The sequence below is a fragment of the Lemur catta genome, chromosome 13 (genome assembly GCF_020740605.2).
Source record: "Lemur catta isolate mLemCat1 chromosome 13, mLemCat1.pri, whole genome shotgun sequence".
NCBI lineage: Eukaryota > Metazoa > Chordata > Mammalia > Primates > Lemuridae > Lemur > Lemur catta.
The window spans coordinates 15,893,261-15,913,636 of NC_059140.1; the positions used below are offsets into that span (position 1 = coordinate 15,893,261).

The following is a 20,376-nucleotide window of genomic DNA, read 5'->3' on the forward strand; positions in this document are numbered from 1 at the left end:
TCCTTGAGAAGGTTCCCCTGAGCTAGTAGAAGGCAATGTGAAAGAGAGCCCTGTGGGGTTCAAACAGGACAGCCTGCTTCCCCCTGCTTCATAACTACTTGTGATTCATTAGTCCTCCATCTCCTGAGAGTTGACAGGCCCCTTTATCTTTCCCCGAGCTGCAACCAAAAGCAATCATAAAACTGAGATATGCTGCCCACGACTGGGGAGAAGGCCGTGTTATTAGAGAACGTAGAATGAAAAACAGATTAGAAACCATTTCTTAATTTGCAAACACCAGGAGCTAGCTGCTGAAAAGGAGAATCAATGAATGAATGTGATTTTCCTCTTAATATCATAATTGTGAAATGTTTTAATTAAATGGAGTTACAGAAAAGATCAATAACATTTTTAAAACAGTATTTTTCTAAAGCAATGAGGTGAAATTGAAGAACAGAAATTTTCATGTAATACACACCGTATTTGTCCAATTCATCTAGGACCCATGGATATCACGCTTTCAAATACTCTCTTTATCTCCCCTGGCTGCCAATTTTATCAGGAGTAGAAGTAGTGCTTTAGGAAATAACAGCACATTGGCTAATAAACACTGCCTGATTCAGTGATTTATTTTCTTCAGAAGTTATAGCTGTGTTCAAAGTGATATCCAGTGAAGTGTCACACATTAATTTAGAAATATATCAACAGGAAAATTTATCTGTGAACTTTGTAATATCACTAGTTACTGTAAAAACACTCTTTCCCCCCCAGCAGCAACAACACACCTCACCAATGTTACTAAATACTCAATAACAAAGCCTGTGCTAAGCACCTTCTGTGTGCAGAGCTCTGTACACAGCAATATGGCAGCGTGGAGGCAGCAGTTTAAAGAAGGCAGGGAAGACAAAGGGAAGCCTGTTTCAAGGAGTTGACTTTCTATTACTCATTACTGTAGTGAGCTAAATTCTTTCCATGCTTAAAGAACTTGACTGTTGATTGCAGTTAAGGCTTTTGGGGGAAAAGAATGGGGAGGAGGAAAGCCATTAAGTCCTTCAGACCAGATGGGCTTCGAGGAGGAGGCGTAAAGATGGTAGAAAGAAGGGAAGAAGTAAGTCATGCCTGTTAAATCGAATGGCTAGTAAATTCATGAAAACATTGGAAAAAATAGCCCAAGTATATTATTATTTTAGTGATAAGAAAAAAAATTATAGATTTTTCTAAAGAACTATTCCAAAAAATTGAGTTACTTCGTCCTAAGATTTTGTTTCTCTTACAATGATCACACCCACACAAGTAAGTGGACCCTATTGTGTTATTTTGATTACATGGTCAGATTTGAGGATTATGACAAAGAATCATAGCTCATCAGTTAATCTCCCAGATTAATTGCTTCCTCCCTTATGATTTATTTTGGTAGTTTCCCTTTCTTTACCACTGAAACCCAGGAACAGTTTGTCATGCTCTTATTCGAGAATAGTGATACTGGAAGTCACTCATAGATTATAGGAGACCCTGGGAATATATGTAGGAGAGAGCCCCAAACGATTCCCAAGGCAGCAGGGAGCTATGAGTTGCAGCAGCGCCTGTTCCCATGGCAAATCCACCTTCATTTCCAAACTAGTCTCCCTTCCTTTGCTGACTAAGTGCTCATCACTGTTCACCAAACTCCTTGCAAGCATCTCTACCTTCATACTCTCACTCACACCAATCCCCTACAATGTCCGAGGGTTACTGTGAGCACTAAATGACATCATACACATATGGATGTGGTCACGAGGCCTGGTACATAGCTAGCTATCAATTAAGATTAACATTTGGTGGCCAGGCAATTTTTTGAAAGAATAATATTAAATATAAATATAATATCAAAAATAAAGTGGGTACAGTGGCTCATGCATGTAATCCTAGCACTTTGGGAGATTGACACAGGAGGATTTTTGAGACCAGCCTGGGCAACATAGTGAGACCCCATCTCTACAAGAAATTAAAAAATTAGCAGACCATAGTGGCGCATGCCTGTAGTCCCAGCTACTCAGGAGGCTGAGGCAAGGGGATCACTTGAGCCCAGGAGTTTGTAGTTGTAGTCGGCTATGATGATGCCACTGTACTCCAACCTAGGGAACAGAGCAAGACCATGTCTCAAGAAAAAAAAAAAAAAAAAAGAAAGAGAGAAAGAAAAAAAGATTAGCTTTTGGCAATAAATCCCCTGTGGTCCATTTCTCATCCCAACTTTTCCATGAATCTTCTCCAAACATTCAAAACCATTGTGATCTATTCATATGAAAAGGGAGCAGCCCTTCCCAGTAATGGGTCTTATTTGGTTCCCATTCTGTAAGGAAGTGCTTCTTTCTTCCTTTCCTAAATGTGGGTACCAAGATAGTCACTATATGCCAGTTCCAGTGCTTCTCTCTGATAATACCATAAGTACTCTTTTGAGCTGAGCATCATATATGACAAGAAAGGTGAGAACACTGGAACACTATGATGAAGCATGTTACGCAGTATGCTACAGAGTAAATACACGTGAAATAAGCCCTAAGAAATGACCAGCCGCTAATGAAATCCTCATGCTTGGGACTGTCTTTCCCCTTTCCTTAGTTCTGCTGTTAGTTCTCAGTGCTCTTGTGACTCGGCCAGATTCCTAAGTCAGGGTGGATGTGTTCATTGTGGAGGGCACCCTGTCTCCTCCCATCTCAAGGTGGTCTCCAAATTGCATATATTTCACCTGCTGTTTCTGTACCTTCAGCACTTTTCCCTCCTAATTGCTGTTCTGTATATCATTTAAGCACTAGAATAATTACTCCTAATATCAGAGCCCTCTGTGAAAATACCTGGTGCAAAAAAATGGTGACAAAATAGTTGAGAAAAATCTTACAGTATTCTCTGGTTTGAATAGAAACAGAATAACTACTGGGTGGAGGTTCCCCGATCATTCTGAGGTCTTTCGTTCCGATTGTTCTGGTCGGTTCCTGCGTCCCTTCCAGCTTTAACCATCCCCCTCTCCAGCTGCCGCATCTGAAGTTAGGAGCTATCACTTTGCTGCTTGACTGAGATTTGTCTCTCTAACTGTTTTAATCTCACTTAAATTGAGTACAGGCTGTCTGCAATGCGATTTATTGTTCTTTGACTCGTTTATTCAACAAGCATTTATTTGGCAATGACTCTGCATCAGGCACTGCTCCTGGTTTAGGGGTTTAGGACCGAACAAAACAGCCAAAAATCTCTTCCTGGTAGAACTTCATTTGACTAGAGAGCAACAGGCAATAAGATAAAAACTAAATGTATAGCGTGTTAGGCAATCCTAAATGCTAAGAAGAAAGCATGCATATGAAATACCAGGATGGTGGCTAAGGTGACATTTCAGACAGGGATGGCCAGGGAATAAGGAAAGAGAGACAGAGGCAGTTGAGGACGGCACCACGGCCTTCGGCCTGAGCCACTGGCAGAACACAAACTTCATTACCTGAGAGGAGGTGGGTTGTGAGTGGAGTCAAATATCAGGAACTATTCAGTATTTTCATTATGAGTGTCAAGTGGGAATGCCAAGACGCCTGTTGAATATTTGGGCCCAGGGGGAGAAGTCTGGATTAGAGACACAAATCTGTAAAACACCTGATAGGCAATAAATTTGCAAGTCGGGATATGATCACCCAGGAGGGTGAGCAGAAAAGTAAAGAGCATGAGGTCTGAGCCTTGCAGAGGTCGGAGAGACACGGAAACCTGCAGAGAAGCATGGGAAGGCACAGTGAGAAGTCAGGGGGGAGCCCAGGCAAGGTGGCCCCTGGGAACCAAGAACAGAAAGTGCTTTCAGGCATCACACTGTCTCTATTAAACGCTGCTGAGAAAGAAATCTCATGAGCACCAAGAAATGGCCCTTGTGCTGAGTGACATGGACAGCACTGCTGCCTTTGAGACAGTCACGTAGCGAATGGTGGTGGCAGAAAACCAAATGTCCACGCACTTCGGAAGAAAGAGAAGAAGTTGGCTTCTTAAATACCAGGAGTCTTTCTTTCCCTTCAAACCCTTCTTTAGGGAGTAGCTTAGCAATAAGAGCTTTTCTTCACCAAAAATATAAATGGGTTGGGTTTTTTTTGCAAAAATGTTCGAAAGACACAGGGACACTTGTTTAGCTGAGGTGTGATTGAGCAGCTCGACAAATGTGGTCTCATTTCCAGCAATTTTGATGGCAAAGTTCCTTCAGCAGGGATGTTCCAAAACAACACTCCCGTAGCTTTCAATCCAAAAAGCTGGAGGAAATTTTGTTCTTGTAAATTGTAGGCTAGAGTAAGATTACTGAGAAATCTTGGAAAGCTGGCACTTTTTATTTTTTAAGAATAATCTCCTAAAAGCTTTTTCTCATTTATAAGTACCAAGACACTAAACTCACCATCATTTTTCTTTCTGTTTCCATAGCTCTTCACAGAAAGCATTTCTTCACCTGAAAATTTTCACTGGAATTAAAAAAAAAAAAAAAGACACATCAATTTCAACAACAGTAGAGGGAAAAGTCAGAAGACATTTTTTAAAGTAGTAGATATTGGGATCAATTATTAATATTAGCTCTTGTCCCCAAAGGAACATTATATGCTCTGGATTCTGCCTAGAAAGGTGGAAGTACAAGGGAAATCTCATCTCTTCCTTCCATTAAAGGAAACATATTGTAGTTAAAAATATATATGTTAATGAAATCTCACTAATGATAGCCACCACTTGGCTTTCTGTTTTCAACTCATTCCCTTTTCAATGAATAATAAGCACATGGATATGTGCCAAAGTACACTACAATCAATTTCTGTCTGTTAGAAAGGCTCTTTTGCATGGAAAGGAAGACAAAAACATGAGCTTTACAGTAGAATTTTGATTCATTTGAGAAATTATAGACCTGATGTTGCTTAACTCCTGAAGCTCCAACCCATGTTCTCAGAAGTTAGACATCAATACGAAACAGGGCCCTCTATTCAATCGTCATTTGAGATCCACATGGGCAACACCTTTGTAACTTGGATTGTCATCCATCAGCTATCTGTGATCAAGGAGCCCCAATTCAACACTGAGTTTCTGAAGTCTAATATTTACCAAATGTGCAGGCTTGTTCCCTAGCAATCTCTTTACAAGTTAGACAATGGAGACAGTTGGCTTCCTCAAAGTCCTGCAGTGACTTGTGATTACAGCTGATATGATACGCATCTCCAAGTCACCACAGTTGCTGTGGTTTTTCTCATTCCACAGAGCTGCATTGTCTTTGAAACCTCTTTATGCAAAGCCAAATCAGTTTGCTGAGTGAACACTGTGGCACTTGCCCCAATTTGGGGGGAACCATTTTTAAAACACCTTTAAGGAATCAAATTAGACCTCATAATTCACTGAAAGTGATCATCTCAAATTTGCAATATAATTATTTAAATTCAACAATTACCTCAAATTTGATTTACACTTAACAGAAATCCTGGAAACTTCAATATAGCCATAGATTTTATTTTTTTTCATTAAAATGACACTTTGCTTAATTTAAAAAGATTACAGTTTAGAACAAAACAAATAGGGTAGGAATTAACTTTTCATAACTCAAATGTAGAGTTTCCAGGTTCAGTAAATTTATCCATGGGACATACTTATACTGAAAATCTCTGTTACCTGTTTATCTTCAAGTTGCATTTAACTGGGTGTCCTGTATTATATCTGGCAATCCAGAACAATGTCATAAAAGTACACAAATACATGAAGAACATTTGTGTGATTCTTTCCTGGGAATTACAGAAGAATAAACCTTTCTTGCAGGGAGCACTACTGTTTTGAAAACATTACACAAAACTGCTTCCAGGCAGAACCTGGAAACAACAGCTAAACCCAGTGGTTCTCAAAGGATCAGCAGCATTAACACCACCTGCACATTGTTAGAAATGCAAATCCCCAGGTCACACACAGCCAGACCTATTGAGTCAAAAACTCTGAAGATGGGGTCCAGAAATCTGTGTTTCAGCAACACTCTCCCTCCCCCCAATCCTGCTACACATTTTTTTTTCAGATTCACCAACTAGGGCACTGTTTGCATTAATATCTAAAGCCAACCAGAGAATACTTGTAAATGAAAGCAAATAGGTTTTGGTTGTTGTTTGTTGCTGATTATTATAGATGCAGAACATGAGTCTTCTCTTAATTAAACAGTGAGGATGTGGGTGTGGGGAGGCAAAGAGTAAGGTGCTGATGTCTTAGTTTGTACAGCCCTTCATCCAAGCCTGGCCTTAGATAGTTTCCTTAGCACCAAGATTATTTATTGACTACAACCTAAAGCCATTTAATCAAATCAGCTCCAGTGTAAGGTCAATTTTGCAGATAGCAAAGTCACCTTATCTAAACAACACCTTATAATGGTTTCTAAGTAATACCAGGTAATGAACATTTCGAAGCTGCTGGGTGAAATGCTGAATATGATGCTTTTGCATTTTACACAAATGTCTGGATCCAAGATATAAACACAGAGATGTTGTAACAAAGAACTTTTAAACAGTCAAATGATCAGTGAATTACAGTCCTATGCTTATGTACACCACTTTGGGAGAGTTAGTTAAATACTGTATTATCCTAATTACATTAAAGGGGAAATATATATATATATATATAGAGAGAGAGAGAGAGAGAGAGACTCAACATGTACATTTCACATATTCTCATGATATTAAATTAGGATTATATGCACTGCTAAGGAAGCACTATCATATAACTGAGATAGATTATTTTTTTATATCTTACTCTTTAAATTTTGGCATAGTTCAAGGCTTTTGATTAAATAAGCATATGTTCTGTTTGTTTTTTAAATACATAAATAACTTTGTTGCTATCAACCTTGGTCACTCATTCCTTTTGGAATTTTCTCTCTTCAGTCCTAAATACAAAAAATATATAACTATTGTTTACATAGATTATAATTGTCACCTTTTTCAATATGACATTATATATTCATTCAAAGAGGTCTGATTAAATATTTTTACTAATATCTATAATTTTTAAAAGGCATAAAACATATAAAGACATAAATCCAGATGTGTATATCTGTACTTACAACACATAAGTGTAAATATATATTAGATATATATCATCTGTCAACATTAAAACAAGATTATAATCATCTAAATGATGTTGTAATTCCCTACACTAAGTATATATAAAGGCCATATAGAGCTTTTCAGTAAACACACTGACTAGCAACCCAAAAAGCCCAAGAAAATGGATGAGTATTATTATGTCAGAGAAAATCCCCCACATGATAATGGTGGCAAACATTCAGCAGGATTATAACTGGAGAATGAGTAATTCACATGCAATGAATTTTTTTTTATAAGATATAGGATGACGAACATTACCCATCACAAACTGAGTCTATAACCAATTTCCAAAACAAAGCCTTGAACAAAAACCTGAAAGTTATGGCATTCATCCTTGATAAGCAGGTAAATGCATGAATTAGAAAATTATCAGTTGCCTCGGAATTTGCTAATTTGTCTAGGACAAACCAGTTTCAGCCCAAATTCTGAAAATCTAAAGATTTTTTAAGAATGTGGATGCACAATAAAGCTTCATTAGCAGGGCAAATGACTGAGAAGAAGCAACAACTATGACAAATAATTGTCTTTGTGCACCTCAGACATGAAATGTCCAACATTGTTTTGAAACCCAATTCCAGCTAACCTCAAGAAGTCCCTAAATTCCCTTGATCATGAACACACTGCTCTGTCTTCTAAGGCAGAGGAGGACTGCAGAAGGTTCAAGTCATATCTGCTTCTTTTAACTAATTTCTCTGTGTTCAAAGGATTTCATCTGTCTGACAAATCACAGACTCATTAGTATTTTTATAGTCCAACAAGTCAAGACATGCTTTTGTAGATAACATGAGAGCAAAGGAACTTGGTTTATTTTATGAAATAAATACTCTAACATTTTCAAAAAAAAAATTATTAGACCTAAAAATGCTGCCATTAAACATTACAAAACTACCACAAAACCAGAGGGAAAAAAAATCATAAAAATTGAATCGTATTAATTTCAATGTTTGATTTACATCTAAGAAGTTCTTTAGTTGAAATATTCAGATCATGTAAATTGCTGTTTCTTGCTAAATTGAACTGAAAAACATACAATACATTTCTTTGATGATGTTGAGTTTTATACAGGTTTTCTTGCAGCCTTATTTTTCATAAGCAGTGTTCACAGACTACTGAAATAATTTGATTAAAAATGTTCACATGAATAAATTTTCTTATTTTATGTTCCGTAGTACATTCTAGATGGGGAATCATTTTGTTTTGGTTCAATAAGAATAGTTTGAATGTGAAGATCAAGCCAGAACACTGAACATCAAGTTGTAAAATGTGGCATGAAATGTGAAATTGAGATGTGAAATCATTCCATCATAGGCTTTCAAAGAAATCAGTAGGGAAAAAATTCAGCTGGGCTCAGGTCCCGTCTTCTTAAAGTTTATGTGCTAGTATATGGAGAAGAGATGGCAGGACTGTGTGTACAGGAGGGACAGTGACACCCAGGCACAGAGACAATGGGCCTGAACAGTCCCAGAATCTCAGTTCTCCTCACCTGGGCCAAATTTACACTCCTGGGAGCTCTGCTTCCATTCAATTCACTAAATCCACTTTCAAGTAGTCACTCTGCATGGGTAAATGTCCCAGGTCTGGGAAGGATTGCAAAGAGGAGGAAAAATGCTCTAGAACTTGACAGCCTACTAAGAATCATAAACATACACTGACAATACAGGCCAGAAAAACCAGAAGAAAGTTATTAAGTGTCCAGGGCAGTCAAATGAAGAAGACATACTGTCTGACAGTGGAGGACCAAGACTGGGTGTGAAGACAGAGGCAGGTGAGATGGTTCTAAGGTAAGAATTTGGGAATGAGAACTAAGATTGGGACAAAGGATAAAAGAGTGTGAGCACTGACCTACAACACGGGCTGTGTGTAGGGAAACAGGAGAAATAAACCAGAGAATGTCTTTGGGGGCTTTAGTGTGGCTGCCAACAAAAGCCCTTCAGAGGAATTTGTTCATTTGGTTTGAGGGTCACCAGTGAGGAACAGAAATGTCTCAGTGGAGTGGTGGCCTGAGGAGGGCAGAGAGGCTGGAAGAAGAACAATGATGTGCGAGGCCAGTGGAGTCTCTTAGGGAAAGGATTGTTGATGTCTGATGAGTCTATAAACAACAAATTCCAACTGTCCCCAATTTTCATTCCTTTATATAAGGAGCTTACAAAATGACAATTTGAGCGTCTGGTTAAGAGCCAACTGCCATTTATCTATGAAGAACTGGATATCTTTACACATTATATGTGGATTCTACACTAGAATCTATTTTTAGGGGAGGAAAGCTGAGGAACAGGTCACTAAGCAAATGCCATCGGAATCCTAACACACTTCCCTACCACCCTGTGCTGTGCTCTGACACTGTTAACCCCGAGCTTCTCAAATGTGAGACTCAGCTAGAGAAACTGTTACAATGTGCATGTTCAACCTGGGGTCCGCATTGAGAGTCTGCATCTCTAACTAGTTCCTGGGTATTGTCCATGCTGGTGGTTCACAGACCACACCTTGAGTACTGAAGTATTCAAATACTTTCTTTTTGCATTATGTGTTACAGAGAAAGTAGTTGAAAACGGTGCAGAAATAGACCCACTAAAAGTGGAATCTTTATTAAAGATAATAATGATAATGATGCCTTGCATTTATTTAGTGTGTTACAGTGTGTGAAATTCTCTTGGAAATATTATCTCATTTGATGCTATCCAAATTATCTATCTATCTATCTACATTCTGTCACTATCATCTAATACACATGTAGTCATGCATCGTTTAATGATGGGTGCACGTTCTGACAAATGTGTCATTAAGCGATTTCACTGTGCAAACATCACAGAGTGTACTCAAACCTAGGTGGTACAGCCCACTATGCACCCAGGCTGTGTAGTCTAGCGTATTGCTCCCAGGCTACAACCGGTACAGTGTATTACTGTACTGAATACTGTAGGCAATTTTAGCGCAATGGTAAGTATTTGTGTATCTAAACATAGAAAAATTACAGTAAAAATACGGTATAAAAGATAAACAAATGGCATATCTGTATAGGGCACTGACCATGAATGGAGCTTGCAAGACTGGGAGTTGCTCTGGGTGAGTCAGTGAGTGAGTGGTGAGTGAATGTGAAAGCCTAGGACATTACTGTACACTACTGGAGACTTTATAAACACTGCACACTTAGGCTACACAAAATTTATAAAAGAAATTTTTCTTTCTTCAATAATAAATTAACCTGAGCTTTCTGTAACAGTTTTTACTTTATAAACTTTATCATTTTTCTAACTTTTTGATTTTTTGTACTAAAAGAACAAAAACACAATTGTACAGCCGTACAAAAATATTTTATTTCTTTATATCTTTATTATATAAGCTTTTTTCTATTTTTATTTTTTTTACTTTTTAAACGTTTTGTTAAAAACTAAGACACAAACACACACATTAGCTTCGGCCTGCACAGAGTTAGGGTCATCAATGTCACTATCTTCCACCTCCACATCTTACCCCACTGGAAGGTCTGTGGGAGCCACAAAATGCAGGGAGCTGCCATCTCCTATAAAAACAATGCTTTCTTCTGGAATACCTCCTGAAGGATTTGCCTGAAGCTATTTTACAGTTAATTTTTTTTTAATAGGTAGAAGGAGTACACATCTAAATTAACAATAAAAAGTAAGTTTAGTAAATACTGAAACCAATAACATAGTCATTTATTATCATTATCAATTATAATATACTGTATGTAATTGTGCTATACTGTCCTATAACTGGCTACACAGTAGGTTTGTTTACACCACAAACACATGAGTAATGTGTTGCACTATGACGTTAGAATTCTACAAAGTCACCAGGCAACAGGAATTTGTCAGCTCCATTATAATCTTATGGGAGTAATATAGTATATATGGTCCATGATTGGCCAAAACATTTGGCACATAACTGCACATTTATATATAACATTGAGATCATTTAAATATTTTTTCTTATAAATTTTCATTCAGGATGACATCTAGTGATAAGTAAACTTTTCAAAGACATGACTATCTGTAGATGGAAAGGTTCATGTCCTTTTGGATTATACAGATAATTACACAGAAGTGCACCCCCATTACCTGAAAATCAGGGCTGTAACTAAAAGATATGAATTCAAAGCCTTTTGCCTACATATGTTAGTAAAAGTATGTGGATTTTTCCATAGACAAATCTCTTAGAAAGAAAAAATAGTTTGCAATAATAGGTATTGCCATTTATGGATTTTCTCCCATGAAACATATCAACATCAGTTTATGTCAGTTATTTCCAGACAGATTTTTCTAAGGGTCATGTCCAGATATCAAAATATTGAAGAAAAATGGGAGTTTTGTTTATGATTTTAAACTAGATTTATGTCTTTTAAGGTGAATCAAGAAATACATAGTAATAGTCCAGTTTTGTTGACCAATAGAAAAATTCAGCGTGCAATTCCTTCCTTTAAAAAGTCACGTCCAGTTTGGAGGAAGCATAAATGTTTCTAACCCTCCTCCCCAGAATAATGAATGAATTATAAATCCCATCTTTCACTATGGTTACTCATTTCATGAAATTTGGGCAGCATGTGGTGGGGAGAAAGAGAGGGTGAGGGAGTTGATGCTGTGACTTTGCAAGGCCAGGACTCATCTACGGGACGTGGAGCACATGATTACACATTTTTCTCACACATGCACAGAACACTTTACAGGATATTATGTCACAAAACAAATCTTAACGAATTTAAGATGAAAGTCATTCCAAGTATCTTTTCCCACCACAGTGGAATGAAACTAGAATTCAATAACAGCACGAAAACAGAAAAATTCACAAATACGTGGAAACCAAACAACACACTCTCGAACAACTATTGGTCAAAAAAGAAATCAAAAGAGAATTTAAAAAATATCTCAAGACAAATGAAAATGAAAACACAATGGGCCAAGACCTAGGGGATACAGGAAAAATAGTAATAAGAGGGAAATTTGTAGCAATAAATGTGTATACTTAAAAATAGGTCTTAAATAAACAATTTAACTTTCTACCTCAAGGAACTAGAAATATAAGAACAAACTATGCTCCGAATTAGCAGAAGTAAAGAAGTAATAAAGATTACAACAGAAATAAAAAGACAACCAAAAAACAATAGAAAAAATCAACAAAACTAGGAGTTGTTTTTTTTTGAAAAGATAAAACTGATAAATCTTTAGTTAGACTAACTTAAAAAAGAGAGAGTGAGAAGATTCAAATAAATAAAATCAGAAATGAAAGAGACATTACAATGGATGCCTCAGAAATAAAAGGATCATAAGGAAATATTACGAACAATTATATACCAACAAACTGGATAACCTAGAAGTGAATAAATTCCTAGAAACATGCCGCCTACCAAAACTGAATCTGGAAGAAACAGAAAGCCTGAACAAGCCAGTAAGAAATAGAGATTGAATCAGTAATAAAAAATTTCTCAACAAACAAAGGCCCAGGACCTGGTGGCTACATGGATAAATTCTACCAAATGTTCAAAGAAGAGCTAGTACCAATCCTTCTTCCAATAAATAGTAGATGGAACACTTCCAAATTCATTTTATAAGGTCTGGCATCACTCTGATAACAAAACCAGACAAAGACACTACAATCAAAGAAAACTATAAGCCATCATTATTCCTGATAAGCATAGTTGCAAAAATCCTTGATGACATGCTGGCAAAACTGAATTCAACAGCACGCTAAAAAGATTACACATCATGACTAAGTGATATTTTTCTCAGGGATGTAACATATGCAAATCAATCAGTGTGACACAACATTAAAAAATGAAAGAAAAATATCACACAATCATCTCAATAGATGCAGAAGAAGCATTTGACAAAGTTCACGATGAAAACTCTTAACAAAATAGCTATAAAAGGAATATAATTCAATGCAATAAATGCCACATGTGAAAAACCCACAAAAAGCCAATTCTGAAAGTGAGAATCAATAATCAAAATGAAAAATTTACTGAACAATTCAATAGTTGATTTGAACTGACAAAAGAAAGAATCAGTAAAATTGAAGACACATTGATAAATGTTATGCAATCTATTAAATGGGGAAAATATTTAAAAAATGAATAGAATCTCAAAGAAATGTGGGACAGCATTAAGCACCGTAACATATATATAAGGAAAAGACAAAAGTAGAGGAGAGAAAGGAGCAAAACAAATATTCACAGAAGTAATGGCTTGAAATTTCTCAAATTTGATGGAAACATGAATCTATACGTCAAAAAGCTCAGCAAATTCCAATAGGATAAAAGCAAAAATATCATACACCTAAACAAAATGGGCAAAGGATTTAACAAATATTTCTTTTCAAAGAAGATATACAAATGGCCAATAATCACATGGAAAGATGCTAAGCATCATTAGTTATTACAGAAATGCAAATCAAAACCACAATAAAATACCACTTTGCATGTACCTTGTAGCTATTTCACATGCACTATTTGACTACGACCAGAAAGACACTTAATGGCGATGATGTGGATAAATTGGAACCCTCGTGAATTGCTCCTGGGAATCAAAAATGGTGAAGCTGCTCCGGTAACAGTTTGACAGTCCATCAAAATATTAAACAGAGTTACCATATTATCAAACACTTCTGACCCTAAGTATACACCCAGGAGAAATGGAAACATGTCCACACAAAAAACGTGTACACATGTTCATAGCAGCATTATTTGTAATAATCAAAAAGTAGAAACAACCAAAAGTACATCAATTGATGGATGGGTAAGTAAAATGAGATATATCCTTACAACGTGCTATTATTAGAAAATAATAAGGAATAAAGTACTATGCATGCTAATCCACTGAAAATATTATGGTAAATTAAAGAAACCATTCACAGAAGACCACATACTGTGCAATTGATCTGTGTGAAATATCCGGAGTAGGCAAATTTCAATAAAGTTAAAAAAAAAAACCAGCAAAATAGTTTAAGTGGGCGCCAACATGAACCAGTCCATGAATACGTCATTAAGTGGTTGAGAAATGATCTTTGTAATCAAATGAACCTGGATTCGTGTGTTGCTTTTTGTCATTATTTGCTGGGTGACTAGGACAGCTAATTTTATGTGTCAACTTGACTGGGCCAAGGGATCCCCACATAACTGGTTAAAGAACACTTCTTGGCCTGTCTGTGAGGGTGTTTCAGAAAGAGATTAGCATTTGAATCGGTGGACTTTATAAAGTCTGTGCCCACCCACACCAATGAGGGCCTGAAGAGAACAAAAAAGAGGAGTAAAGTGAATTAACTCTGCCTGACCACTTGAGTGGGGACATCGATCTTCTCCTGCCCTTGGTGCTCCTGGTTCTGAGGCCTTTAGTCTCAAACTGGAATCCACACTATCAGCTCTCTGAGCTTTGGACTACACTGCCGGCCTTCCTGGGTCTCCAGCTGCCAGACGGAAGATCATGGGACTTCTCAGCCTCCATAATCACATAAGTAGATATCTTATAATAAATCTACTCATACACACACACACACACATATCCATTGGCTCTGTTCCTCTAGAGAAACATGACTAATATAGTGACCATATATAAGTGGATCTCTGTATTTGTTTCTTCATCAGTAAACTGAAATAGTGATAGCTACTTCTCAGGCTAGTCATAAGAATTATATGTGATACAATTGCAAAGATGTGGAAACAACCCAAGTGTCCATCAATACAGGAGTGGATTACTAAAATGTGGGATATGTATACCATGGAGTTCTACTCAGCCACAAAAAACAATGGTGATCTAGCACCTCTTGTATTATCCTGGGTAGAGCTGGAGCCCATTCTACTAAGTGAAGTATCACAAGAATGGAAAAAACAAGCACCACGTGTACTCACCATCAAATTGGTATTAATTGATTAACACTTAAGTGCACATATAGTAGTAACATTCATGGGGTGTTGGGCAGGTGGGAGGGAGGAGGAGGGGATGGATACATTCACACCTAATGGGTGCAGTGTGCACCATCTGAGGGATGGACGCGCTTGTAGCTCTGACTCGGGTGGGGCAAAGGCAATATATGTAACCTAAACATTTGTACCCCCGTAATACACTGAAATAAAAAATAATAATAAAAAATTTATATGTGATAGTGACTATAAAACAGATAGCATAACACAGAGCAAAAAGTGTTTTTCAATAAATAGGTGTTATGTATACTAATTTTCAAATTTGTGAGTGGTTCTTTCCTACATTCTGTAATTTTAGACATATCCCCCATTTTTTATTAAAAAAAAATTTTCCCAAACTGAATTAGGATAACCTTCCAGTGATCCTAACTTGAAGAAAATCCAGGTGTGCTGAACCCAGCCATGTTGTCCAGGCGTGACAGGTGTCCAACTGAGTGTTTCTCATATCCTCCCTGACCCCTGAGTTAACATTGTATAGTTCCAGCCAGAATTCCCCACTTCCGGTTTCCTCAACCATATCTGCAACTCTTTTTCCTCAATTATAAAGAGACCTCTGTAAAACTACAATTAGTTATGTATATATTTACGCCAATGTTAGTTGTGCTGAAATAAATTCTATTCTTGTATATTTAGTCTGCTGCTCTTAGTAAAGCACTGGCTCCTCACGGGCAAGGAGGATATTTTCTGACACCAAGAGTCTTCTTAATCTTCTGTCATAGTACAGATTTTTATATAGGAAGGTTTCTTGCTGCCCAGCTGGTTGTTTGGGGGAACACTAAGCAAGGTCCCCAAACCTGTTGGAGGACTCTGATCAGGCATAAGTTGATGAACAGCTCTTGCTGAAATAAAAGAGACTGCTGGCTCCACTCTACACCAATACAACCTCACGCTCTACTCACGTCAATGCATCTTGGCATTTTCAACTTGTGCCTTTTACTTCACATGATTATTCATGAGGACATTGGTTTTTTTGCTCACACTTTTTCGTTCCCAAGAGCATGTTAGCTTACAAAGACGCATACACTATAACAACATTAAGCAAATTAATACAGTTAATGAAAATAAGGTGGAGATAACAGGAAAGATTGAAAAGCAAAATTGGATCTAACGTGAAGTTAGATGGCAAAGTTTAGCATAAATTCCTTGACATCTTGCTGTAGCTAGACCACAAATCAAGACTGAAGTATTTTAGCACAGGGAAAGATGGGAGGAACTGATCAGGGGCAGGATCTGGAAATTATGATGGTCCCACATTATAAGCAAAGCAGCTGCTAAAAAGAATCACAACTATTCCTAATACTAAAAACAGAAAGAAATTTCTCCTGTGGGTGTCTTGTGATGAACATGGTTCTATGGTAACAAAATGAATTAAATGGTACATCCTTTCAAAACTGGTCTTCATAGATTCCTTTGAGAAATCTATTAGCATGTTACAATGAGGGTGATGATTTAAAGAAAAAACAGCATTCATATTTATAGTCTTCTGCTTTTCTGAAATAGAATGATAAGTCATTCAGCTTTTTAATATTGTATATTAGATAAATATTAATACTTTGTGATATATGAATGAAAATCATTTTAAATGTAGAAATAAATGCAACTGAATTGTATTTTCCACATACTACATTTTTGCATTCTCATTTTCATTACATCAGAAAAGGAGTTTTTAAAGCACTTAATCTTAATTTTAGTTTTCCTTAGAAATGTTTCATTGGGCAATAAATATGATTTTTAAATGTCTTCTTTAAAAAAAAAAGAGATTGCATTGATTTTTTTCCCCTTTAACATACAAAGATATTCATAATAGACACCACCACGTTGGCCTCATGCTTGCCTTACTGGATTCATGGCAGCACAATAATAAAAGACTTGAGGGAGCAGATTCTAAATTAATTGGCAATTTGAACTTTGAATGATCATTGCTTTGTGCCTGTTTTGGAAACATGATTGCTGGATTTAGAGATGGATAAAGACAAACTGCTCTACTCTGACAAACCATTCTTCTGAGAAAATTGAACTGTTCTTTTTCCAACGGGGTAATGATACCTAATCCATCGAGATGTAAAAACTCTATAAAACGGCCTCTTTACAGAGCACTCCGGTCAGCCGGTTAAAGAAAGTGAGCAGTGTTCTTAATGGGAGATAAACGGTTGCCCTATTGGGTTTTATCTGTCACAGTAATCTCAAAAAGCATCTCATATAAAACTGGAGTTAAAAAGACTGTCAAGGCAGGCTACACCACTCTGTAAACTAATACCTGGGGCTTAGCACCCAAGTCCTGTATATGTGAAATGTTTAAAATATTTGGAAGAAAGCTTTTCCCTTCACATTAGTCTAGGCATATTCAGTGAACCCAATGTGAGATAATCCAAAATAATTCAGGTTCAACAAAGGTTGGGAAAATATTGTAGTAGACATAAAGCTTTGATGGAGAACTTCTTTGATCTAAAGATTATAAAATAACACAGTTTCTAATCTGACAAATTTTGAGCTGCAAAGCACAATATCTAAACATTCTTCTTTTGTCATAACAGTTTAATCCCTTAAGAATGTGATTTAAACCACTGGGGAGCAAAGGTTACCATGAGATTTGTATGAAAGAGGAAAACTGCCTCAGACACCTTGATAGAAGTATGTCAGGGTCATTAAATTATATAAGAAAATGCTGTTTACTGCTGGCTCTGCCAGGTCACCTTCAGTTCAGTGCAATTGCATAAAAGATGAAACAAGTCTCCCCTTTCTCTCTCTCTCCGTCTCTCCTTTTATCCTCACTACCACCCTTTCATTTCTTTTTTCCTTCAGCTGAAGATCAATTCCCTTGGTGACACAAAACACATGTCTGAAGATTCTCCAATAGCTACAACTACGCTCTTCATAAAAAAGTTACTGAGTTGTGCTTTCTAAACATACAGGTTTTACAAAAGTGCATATATAGAATTTTAACTCAGAATGAATTCTAGTGTCCAGAATTAAACACAGGAATGGTCACTAGCCCTGACAAAGTGAATATAACTGTTTTTCATGTGGGGCCAAAAGAAATTTAAAATACGTGGTGTGACCAAATGGACTGCCCTGGTCCCTCTGATGAAAGGCAGTGAACCTATGAAGGCAAAAGCGTTATTTTAACCTTCTCAAAGAACTAAGATAGAGCAGTGGTCCAAGGGTACTAAACATATGGCTGGTCTGCTCATTGGTCATTATGCCATTGGGTATAACTGATGAATCTCATCTCTAAAATATTCCTCTTTAGGAATGCATAAAAATGGATTACCTATGATCCAGTTACTTCGGCAACAGGGGCATTGTAGAAGTGGTGTTTGGTATTTAATGTTAAAGTGGTTCGTGTATTACACCTCTAGTCTTCCTGTCACTTTTGCTATGAGATGGGGTCGGGTGGAAGGAAGGTTGGCTTCAGCAGAGAGATTTAGAGCTTCATTCAGTAAATGTAGTTTTCCCACCCCCACAACTCCAGATGGTTTTGAAAGCCTAGACAACATGCATTCTATTTCTCCCAGACTTGTAGACTGAAGAAGAATCTTGCAAAATTATCTGCTCCAAGTAGCCAGATTTATGTATATAAATGTCTATATGCTTCAGGAAACAGATATTCTTTCCTTAAATATTTTATAAGCAAATTAACGCATAAACTGAGCTTGCCAGATGACTAGTTCAACATCTATTTTCCAGGAGTAAGTATCAGAAGACACAGATACAGAAAACTAAATCTGGGGCCCCAATACCTCATATTTTTATGGTTGTAGTGGTTGAAACCACCTTGAAATTACATGTAAATGTGCCAGACTCTATGGAAGTCCAAGCTCTTCATTAGGTTGGTCCTGAGAGGTTAATGGAAATCTGAAAAAAGTTCTGTACTGAATCCCATGAGTGAGGACACAGCATTGGTTTCTGGAAGGAGCATCTGAGAACATCCTAATAAATGTTGGAAAGAACCTGCACCTCCCAGGGGATGAGGTCAGGCTGCACCATCACCTGGGCCAGCTCTGAGCAGAGCTGACCTCCAGGGCTATACAGTATTCATTCAACACTTACTAAATGTTCTGGTTTCTCCCAGAAACACAGTTGGGGAGTTCATGGTCCTTTTCCTTAGCACCTCAATACCAGTTTAGTTCTGATGAGCTGAGAGTTTTTACTGAGGTCCTGGACTTTTAGAATATGGGCCATATGGATTTGCAATCTGAGTTAAAGCCTTGGTAACAGTGACAAGAGCTGTTTATTTTATGCATCCATTCTGGGAGGGGGGCCAGAATTAACATGCTGCTATTTGAATACAATGTTCTGTTTATACAAGAAAAAAACAGAAATCATATTTTATGGACCCTTTCTGTCAAAACCTAGTTGGTGTTCTTCTATCAGAACCGCATAGGCTCCTGTAATCAAATGGTTTTCTTTCTTTAGCCCGTTAATTATGCTGTTTCCTGCTTCCTTCTACTTTAACAAGCATTTTAAAAGAGTAAATTTGTTCAAATTCACAAGACTAACAAATTCGTACTTCAGAGCACTTTGAGGAGTTGGCTGAAATATTCATAAGGCCACCAGCTATTATTTTTAAGAGCTCATGGAGGACACAGGGGAGGTGCCAGGGGACCTGAAGAGGGCAAATGCAGTGTCTATATTTAAAAATGGAATGAGCAATGACCCTGGAACTACAGGCGTCAGCTTATTTTCCTTACCTGAAAAAACTGGAACAAATCATCCAAAAATCAATTTGCAAGCACCGAGGAGAGCACACAGTGCTAGATAATAATTCACTGACCGTCGTAAAGCAAAAGGCTGTCAAAGTTTTATAATTTCTTCCTACGATGGTGATAGCCTAGAAAATTAGAGGGCAGAGATGGCAACATATTTCTTCACTAATAAAGTGTATGTCTTTGTAACATCTCCATATAATCTGAGTAAATATGAACTAGGACTGAGGTCATATAAAGTTACATGGGCACAGACATCATTGTGGTGTTTCACTCAAATATTAACCAATTTATAATTACATTTCAATTTTATAGCTTGAATTGTATAGTACGATTTTGTAAGAGGGCGGTTGGGATCTAGTACTATTTAACATGTTCATCTTTACCATTTAGAAAATAGACTATGCACAATAAGTGCATAATTCTATTAAACGAACCAACAATAATCTAAGAGGTACAACTATCACCTCTAGCACTAGTATTAGAATTCATACTATCACACTGAAATGATAAACAGAATGGAGTGTAGCAGCACAGGGAAAGGATACGGGGATATTTTTCTTATTGGGCAACAACAAAAGAAATCTATAAAGAAGGGGCAATGAGAGAATTTCCAAGTATAAATTAAAAAGAAAAAAAATGATCTGGGATTCAAATTGGA

At 37.1% G+C, this 20,376-nt stretch overlaps 1 long non-coding RNA gene across 1 annotated transcript; it reads right to left on the bottom strand.

Annotated features, from left to right (window-relative positions):
- Nucleotides 1-2,100: 2,100 nt before the first annotated feature.
- On the bottom strand, nt 2,101-19,720 carry LOC123649301. The gene is made up of 3 exons (XR_006738957.1): nt 19,701-19,720; nt 4,367-4,430; nt 2,101-2,117 (listed from the first exon to the last, which is right to left on the bottom strand). It is a non-coding gene; the product is annotated as an uncharacterized LOC123649301 (long non-coding RNA).
- Between the last annotated feature and the right edge of the window lie 656 nt (nt 19,721-20,376).